The sequence below is a fragment of the Pocillopora verrucosa genome, chromosome 4 (genome assembly GCF_036669915.1).
Source record: "Pocillopora verrucosa isolate sample1 chromosome 4, ASM3666991v2, whole genome shotgun sequence".
Classification (NCBI taxonomy): Eukaryota; Metazoa; Cnidaria; class Anthozoa; order Scleractinia; family Pocilloporidae; genus Pocillopora; species Pocillopora verrucosa.
The window spans coordinates 28,654,291-28,663,612 of record NC_089315.1 but is presented as its reverse complement, the minus strand read 5'-3'; the positions used below and the strand labels follow the sequence as shown (position 1 = coordinate 28,663,612).

Genomic DNA, 9,322 nt, shown 5'->3' with positions numbered 1-9,322 from the left:
TCTTGTGGTTTCGTAATTGAAATTCGAGCATAGATGCAGTATTAATTATTCGGTGAACCTTTAACTTATAATCAACAGGTTTATTAACCGCATCGTCTAACGTTGATGTAGAATGAATGCTGCGAATTTTTTTGTCTGAATACCTCGATGAAACAAGAAGCACGAGTTTTTGATATATTACATAACTCGAAAGATAGACTCTTTTTCAGCGACTGGTGTAATTTCACTTACAATACTACCCAAATTGTTAGAGCATGAAATATAACCGTAACATCAACAACTGTCCAAGTCAGCTGAAGCGAGCCAAGTTGCACAATATAGCGGCAGTAAAATAATTAAATTATGTAAATATTCTTTCTGTAGACAACAGAGGCGTAAAAACAATGCTCTGCCCTGCCCACAACTTTATATTCTGCTAAATAATAAAATATGAATACCGTTTATTGTGCTATGCCTCGATCTTCAAAGCCATCCGACACGAGTAAATGAGGTGGACCAAAGTGGCAAGGTATTCTGGAGTTGCTTCTAAGTAGAATACATGGCTGACTACACTGTATTGAGAGGGAATAGGTCAAAGAGTAGAATATTCCTTATCCTATTCACTGCAATCGCTGCTATCGCATTGATCATAGGAATCGTGTTAATAGCGCTTGCAATCAAAAAGAAAGGGGAGACTGACAATGAGGCTTCATCGACATCGACGTCGCCCGCAGCATCATCCTTCTGTGACTACTCTGAAGAAGCCAAACGGATCCGTCTAGAGGAGATCATTATGCGCGCAAAGAAGACATATTATGAGAAACATCCTTTCATGCTGCCGGAAGACCCCGATGCCTCTCGAGAGGAAATCAAGAAGAAGTACACATCATATAATCCTACGCCGGATTACATCAAAAGTGTTACTGATGCAGCGTGGAGTCTCTACAATGAGGTCAAGGAAATAAAAGTGGACTCTAAAAAGCTCAAGCCACGCGAAAGGAAAGCACTATCACAGCTGAAACATTATTTGAAGACTGTATTCGGTCAGCCTTTTGACATGAATTTCTACGCCGGAGATTGGATGATGGGTCCAACATTCTACTGCCATCCGAGGCAACAAGTCATCTGTAACTTGGGTGCGCATTTGCAAGGATTGCTGAGAAGTCTAAAACCAGAAAACTTGCAGGATATAGAACTTATAGAAGAGAAGCTGAAAACTCACAAGAAAGGAATTTTGAGATACATAGAAAATCTGAAAATGGGAAAGTTGCACGGTATGGTTCACAGTCAAGATGCTTGTGAAGCGGGAAGGAATGCACTGAGAAATAGGTTCCTGGAGATCGCTTTGAAAAACGAAACAGGTTTGTTTTATTTTTGATTTATAATGAGGTATGGGAATGTTCTTTCTTACAAACTAAAAATATCTTCAAGCGCCTTGATTTTATTGCTTGCACTTTCTGTTTCTTTTCATTTCGCCAAAGATTGCACTTCTGTCAAAATGACCCAAGTGAAGCTGAACTTAGATTTGTTTCCATCACTAACAAGGAGAAATTCATTTTGATACTTGTTTCCGCCGATCAAGAGTATTGTTTATGTAAAACAGCAGCAGTTTCTTGATGTTTCTTACTGAAATGGCCATGAAGGCCAGGCAATTAACTAACTAGTCAGAGTGTATATTAGTGTAATCCCACCTCAAAAGCAGAATAACAACACGTGCCTCATTCCACCGCAGAATGGAACATAATTCTGTAAGACGCATGTATGAATGAGTTCTAGTTTCCCCTCATCCAACAGAGTTGAAACTATAGCAAGCTGCATAATTTTCAATCAAGTAATCAGTCAACAAAGTAAAACATAACTCGGTTGCAGTAGTTATCTCTTTGTTTCCTAACTGAGAAAATCTAAACCGAAAAAGTTATTTATGTTCTTCTATGCGTTTTAAAGAACGTGCTTGTGTTTCAAATTATTAAAACGTCAAGTCTTAAGAAAACAAGACTGCTTTTGTGTAGCCGAATTAGATGTGACAGAAACACAATTCAAGACTGTTAAATTTTGCGAAGATACCGTCGTTATACTAAACTGAAGTAATTTTTTTTGAAACAGAAAACCTTTAGGAAAAACCTGACGATCAAGTTTTCTTGTTATCGCACCTTCATTGTTGTGTAAACAATCCCACCGCTTGGGTTGCTTAAAACAGATAAGACGTATTTCGTACGCCTTTTACAAAAGTGATGCCTTGTGCATTCAAAAAGAGGCTTAAAGACCAAAAAGGTTTCACATCTTTTAGGTGAAAACATCGATCTGGCTTTTTTTGTTAACCGATATAGCCGGACCAAATATTCGTCCTTCGCGTTGTTCAACCAAAATCCACCAGGCGATGAAGAATGATCGCTCCATGAGCATAATTTAATTAACATTGCATGATCTTCCTCTTGAGCAACCTCTTGAAATAGTGAAATAGATCATTATATATATATATATATATATATATATATATATATATATATATCCATTGAGATTCCATCGAGAGTCTGGAACCAGAACCAATGATTTGTCAGAACGAGGGGACTGTCGTAAGGATCCAAATAGACCTCGAAGCAAAAACAGTCGTCCTACTTGAAGCACGAAAACCGGAGCTGACCATGAAGAAGCGATTTGTCTTATCTTTCTTTCCGATTGGTAGAGAGAAACGCACGAGTTTCGTCGACCAATGAAGGTGCGAATTAAAACAAAAAAGATGCAATTTCGGATGTTTTAAAATTTGTACCGCTTTTTAAATCAATTTTTTTTCTCAAATTTCTAGGTGTGTTGTATGAGAAATGCATCAGCCAAGCTCTTAAAGATGATTATTATGTTAAAATCATGGACAAATTGAAGAGCAAATGGAAGAGAAACCACAATAAAATGACGTACTTTTTTAATTAATTTTTTAAAATATTTTTGATCACTTTTTTTAATTATTAGTTTTAGTTTTTTTAAATTAAATTTTTAAAGTGTTTTTAAATTTTTTTAACCATTAATTTTAATTATTTTTTAAATTATTTTTAATCATTAATTTTTTCATTATTTTTTAAAATGTATTTAATCTTCGTAATTTTTTTTAATTTTTCTGAATTTTTTGTTTCTTTACTAATTTTTTACTCAGTTGTTTATTTTTAATTATTTTTAATAAATTTTAAAATGATTTTTAAACAATTTCTTCCTTTTTTTAAAATTTTTAAAATTTGTGTTATTTTTTTATAATTTTTTACCGAATTTTCTCATTATTTTTTTAAATTATATTTTTTGTTAACAAATTTTTTTAACTTTTTAAATTATTCTATAAACAATTTTTCCAAACAACTTTTTCAATAATTTTTTAAATCAATACTCCTTAAACTGAGCTAGCGAGTAGCGCTCTGCAAACAGTAGTTGTAAAACTTCTCTATTCTCCGACGCGTTTCGTCTAACTGTCATAGACTTCTTGAGGGAGTCTTACAAGTTAAAACTAAACGCCTGCATTTAAAGCCATAGTTAGCGGCTATACGGGGGCCAATATCTATCTATATCTATATATAACTGCATATATATATATATATATCTATAAATATATCTATCTATCTATCTATATATATATATATATTGAATTTCCATTGAGGGCCTGAAACCAGAACCAATGATTTGTTAAAACGAGGGAATTGTCGTAAGGATCCAAAAAGACCTCGAAGTAAAAACTTTCATTCTACTTGAAGCGCGAAAAACGGAGCTGACTATGAAGAAGCGATTGGTTCCTACTTTCTCTCCGATTGGTGGAGAGAAACGCGCGAGTTTTGTCGACCAATTAAGGAGCGAATTACAACAAAGAAGATCCAATTTCGGACGTTTTACTGGTAAAATTCGTACCGTTAATTTTAAAACAATTTGTTTTTCTCAAATTTACAGGTGTGTTGTATGAGAAATACGTCAGCCAAGCTCTTAATAGTGATTATTATAGTAAAATCACGGACGAAATGAAAAGCCAATGGAAGAGTAGCCATAATGGAATGACGGTGAATGAGTCCTTAAGTGAATACCTTGTGGAGTACATGGGAAAGCCAATGACGGAACTGTTAAGGTAAAGCAGAAGAACTTAGAATGATCACACAAACCTATGTTTTGACGACTCCACACAACCATACCTTTTTTTGGGTAAAACTAGCACTAAAAATGCTTTGGTGGTTCTCATTATGTGTTGATCATTCTAAGTAGTAAGCTTGTAATTATTATACTGAGCAACCAAACAGTATGAATAAAGGGGTAAGTTTCTGAAGAGAGTGCGGAGCTGCGTGCATGAAAGGTATTAAAAGAAGGGTCATTTTTATCCACTGAGTCGATAATGTAAATTGGCTAATGTAATGACTTTACACAGCTGAAGTAACTCTTTAATGATGGCCAATTAAACGAGGTGAGTTGTAGTGGTTTTTATAGATACTTTTTAATTGTTGAAGATCAAACGGCTTGATCTCAAACATTGAAAAGTATCTATAAAAACCACTGAAATTTAACTATGGTTTCGAAGCATGCTTTACCACTAAGTACAAAGTACTGTCCCATAGGTATCTTCAGTACGAACATTACCGCTACTGCGTTCCAAGTAACGTGTCCAGTGGATTGGCCTCTCTACCTTTAGCTCACGTTTGGTACGATGGAAAGGAAAATACATCTTGGCCAACAAATCCAGAACTATCTAACGGTGACAGGTTGAACGGTTCTGAAGCATACGCTATGATCTTACCATATTTCACGACTAATGATATGACGCCGATGGATGTGCACAGGCTGGGATGGGAGCAGTTAAAAATGCTCTACCCGTTGGTATGTGTTTTGCAGATTTGAAATCAAGTTCTCGGCGAAAAAGACTCTTTAGGAGGGTTCTTTGAGAGTTTTTCTCACTTTTTTTTAGAGTTACAGTTAGGATTATTAGTGGAGACCATTAACTGATCGAATTGACAAGCTGCACAGTTCTCAGCAAATCTCCCCTTCCATTCTCTGTATACAGAGAAGAGTTTCACGATGGGTGATGAACATTTCGAATAATTGCAAATGACAGAAAAACCGAGTAATGTGATTAGTTTCTTACTATCTGAGCGTTAAGGCCGCACAGGGGAATATGGGCCCGAGGTCGTGGCAGCACGAAAAAAAACGACCGTTCGCGGACAAATATTTCCTAGAACAGTTCAGGCAAGCGAGGTTAGCAAGTAGTTTATATATGGCTCTCGGAATCAACTTGTTTATTCTGAAGTTGCCAGCTTTCATGAAGAACAAGAAAATACACGGCGTATTGCCGTTTCCTTGGAAACGGTCCGATATGGCAAGATCTCGACCAATAAAGCAGCAGTTAGAGCGCTCGACCACCTTGCCATATGATGAAAGCTTTTATGCTATGAGGCAAGATATGCTAAAGCCAATGTTCTCTTGAATAGAGGTAAAATTTTGTGTGTAAGTGATCTATGAAATGGTACGGGTTTGGAACGAAGAACTAAAAGAGCATCCTTAGAGAACTTTTAATAACTTACCACTGCTTCTACATAGGCTGTGGAGGCTGCCAAAAGTGCTACTGGAGAACATAACGAAACTACAGCGATCAAGAAATTCAAGGAACAACTCAACTCTACTGACGAATACTTCAATGATGAAGCTTTTCCTAAAAACGAATCTGACGAGGATGCTCACGCAAAATGTAGCAATATCGAAGGTGCTAAGAAATATTGTCCGACCAGATGGAAAACCCTTGAAAAATGGTTTACGGAGGCCAGATCGGTATGAAGTGATTTGTACTTTTTGTCTTGTTTGTTCCAAAATTGATGAACAACAACGTTATGCAGTCGGTCTAAAATGATTAAATTGGTACCAATCTGTTAGAAGCTGTTATTAACTGTCATTTAATTCTCCATTCCATCAACTCTATAACTTTACATCTATTACAATTGTCTGACAGTGGATTTAGCCCTAGAATTAAAATCCCATTTGCATTGGTTTTATTTCCGTCAGGTTTCTCATGTGAGGCAGTTTTCTTGGTCTTACCTTTAACTTTCACAAGCTTTTTCTTTTTTTTTAATGGTCTTTGTAATTTCCCTTTTCAACATGATTATTCTTTTGTTGATATAGGTTATGAGTATGCTGTACCCTAAAATTACCGACATGTTTTACTTCGCTGGAGACAAACACTCAACACCCAACTGTCCTGTAGAACTAAGACCAGACCTGAACCCATCCAGTGGTATACAGAGCTACGACGCAAGTGATTCAATGTGCACAAAGCCTGCCCATTACAACATTCCTTTCTTCCTGGATAGACTGGGGCCAAGGTTTTCTGAGTGGAGTGTCAATGCCCATGAAGCTCGTCCAGGTCACCATATCCAGGTGAAAATTTCTAAATTTACGTTTGTTGTTGTTGTTGTTGTTTTTTTTTTCAAGATATGCTTTTGTGTCCTCTTTTGTTGGTAACCAAATTAACTTACATGGTGAAATTACTAGAGAGTTGAAAAGGCACAGAAAGGGGAAGGGAAAGTCATAACTTTTCGAACTCGAAGGTTATTTTAATACGGGTATACTGTTGATTTATCATTTTTTTTAAAACTTTACCAAAAATGAGGTATGCGTTTTTAAACGCTTTGACTATTTTTCAATTATTTTGAGACGACTTGGTTCTGAAAGTCTGAATGCACAATGCATGACCATTGGGTTCACTGTGACCTGAATTCGATTCCCGAGTCAAGTTGAGGTTAATATTCGTTCTCCGATGATCTGTATATCCTCCTTTCCCAAAATCTAACACCTCAAAATGCAATTTGACCTTGGAACAGTTTGCAAAGAGCTACCTCGCGGGTGTAGCACAACTAAATCTTTTTACAACAAGTCGGGTTGTTTGGTTTACTTTTGAAATTCCTGCAATTCGACTTTCTTTCAGACAGTTCTTATCATTTCAGATGTCACTTACAATTTTTACTGTGGTAGATCCAAGGGAATAGAGAGCACTTTAAAGACACCTGTGGAGGTACAATCAGTTGGTTAAGCTCCAAGACATACTACACGGCGTTTTTGGAAGGATGGAGTCTATATGCTGAAAATCCATTAATATCAGACGATACTGATGTCTACGATGGAAGACCACTGAAAAAGTATGGCATGCTGAAATGGCAGGTTAGTAAGGACGATAATCAAGAAAATGATAAAATGATAGTTGAACTGGAGATCGCGCATGGATGGAAGCGCTTGTCTCCCACCGCTGTACCCTGGACTCGAGTCCCTGAACTCACGTCATATCTGGGTTGGGTTTGTTCCGTTCTCTTTGCCTTCCAGGGATTTGTCCTGGGTTCTCCCGTTTTGCTCCCTCCGCGAAAACCAGCACTCGAAAATCCGGTAGAGAGAAAGTCACCTCGTAGAAGTATCGATGCTGACGTTTCTGCGTTTTCAGATCTGGCGAGCAGTAAGACTGATCGTAGACACAGGACTCCACTACACAGGAATGAAAAGAGACGAAGCTATCAAGTTATTCGTCGATAACGCTTGGGATGACTCTGACTTCACTCGTAAAGAGGTGAGGAGAGTGTTTTCGGCTCAAGGGTAAAAGGATGAGATAGTTTACAGTGCTCTTGCAGCGTTCATTTGCTAGCTTGACTTTTCTCTCCTCTATTCCTTGTACTTTCTCTGCAACCCACTCAGGGATTGATGCGATCTCGTGATGCAAACGAATACTCCGCTGAGTCCATACTTCCTACGTTGGCATTATAAGTAGTTAAGGCGAAGTGAAGTCAGAGCTTGTCATAAATTCCATAGCAGAATTCATAAGGTCACGTTCCTTCATCGTCCCACAACGAAGTGGATGTGCAAGGAAGTTACTTCGAGCACTAGACGGACATTGCAGAGCTGTTATTGTGTTTAACACTTGCACTGCACATTGCCAAGAAAGATGAAACAGATTTAGATACTTATTAAGGAAACTGCATGCCGCAAACGATTCAGAGTGGCCGCGATCTAGTAATCACTGTGATATGCTCTCGCAAAAAAATTAGAATTTTATGATATTATTTCTTCTATGTAACAGGTAACACGTTATCAGAGCTGGCCAGGCCAGTCGACCGCGTACATGGTTGGCAGGATAGCCCTTCTAAAAATAGAGATCATGCAAAAACTGCTTTGAGTAAAGACTTCGATCTCAAAGACTTCCACTACCAGGTGAATAACAAAATAGACATAATATGATACACATAATGATTTGGATTTGGATTTATCGTCGTTATACGAGGTAGAGAAAAAGTATCCTCAGTCAATTTATTTTTTTCTGTGAGTCGTGGTTGCAAAATGCTGGGACTTTTTTTTCTTGTCTGTTAATTTATTTTTTATTTCGTTTGTTTTATTTGTTTAGTCTGATATCCTAAATTGTTCCATTTCTGCAGCCACATTTTCTCTTTTACTAGTAAAGGGCCTAAATGTTTATGCACCTCATTTCGTTACAGAACTAAATAAAACTGACAAATATCTGCTCGCACAGTCCAAATTAAAAGCTTTTCTTTAACTTATTTCTCAGGTATTGAGTCAAGGTTCTTCACCACTCGCCTTTCTTGAAGAACACATCGAAAATTATGTCGAATGCGTCAAAGAACCCAAGAAGGAAGGCTGTTCTGAAATCCTTAACCCGCCCAAAAGAGGAAAGGCAAAGAGTAACGATGACAAGTCTGCAAAGAGTTTGGAGTCCTTTGAGGCCTACAGGCATTATGCTTGAAAAGAACAATATTCCATGTCTTAGTATATTGTAGTACAAAGACTGGACGGAGAAATACGGCACAAAAAAATCAGCTAATTAGTCAAACAGTACATGCCACATAAAGTGACAGCTCCTGATAAACAATTTGTTGCCAGCTTTTTTTTTACACTTTGCTTCCTCGATATACTGCCCCCCTACGTTTTACTGCACCAATAATCACTGCTGCCATTGTTATTTAGTCATTACTGCCAATATATCTTCATTTTTCATAGAGGTATTATTTCGTGGAGGAAATGTTAACCACTGCTTTGATTCACAGAAAAACGACCATGTTGTTCGCAGGGACTCTCCGCTTACAAATAAAGTAGAAGACAAATGAAAACATTTGACATAAACAATAAATTCCCTATCCCTGTCATTAAACTGGTGTTCAGCCTTTGATTTTTCTTCTCATAAAATTTCTCAAAGATGTTATGACAGGAAGAGCCATAGGCTTTCCTAATTGTTTCTTTTTGTTATTCCTCGTGCTGAAAAATGCGCGCACACGCCTCGACTTACTGAGCGCGCGCTTGAAAAACGGTCCGATTGTTACGTCATTTACAACAAGTAGAAGAAAAC

At 37.3% G+C, this 9,322-nt stretch overlaps 1 pseudogene; it reads left to right on the top strand.

Moving 5' to 3' along the window:
• Nucleotides 1–421: 421 nt before the first annotated feature.
• LOC131785239 (uncharacterized) lies at nucleotides 422–9,111 on the top strand (annotated as a pseudogene).
• The last annotated feature ends 211 nt before the right edge of the window (nucleotides 9,112–9,322 follow it).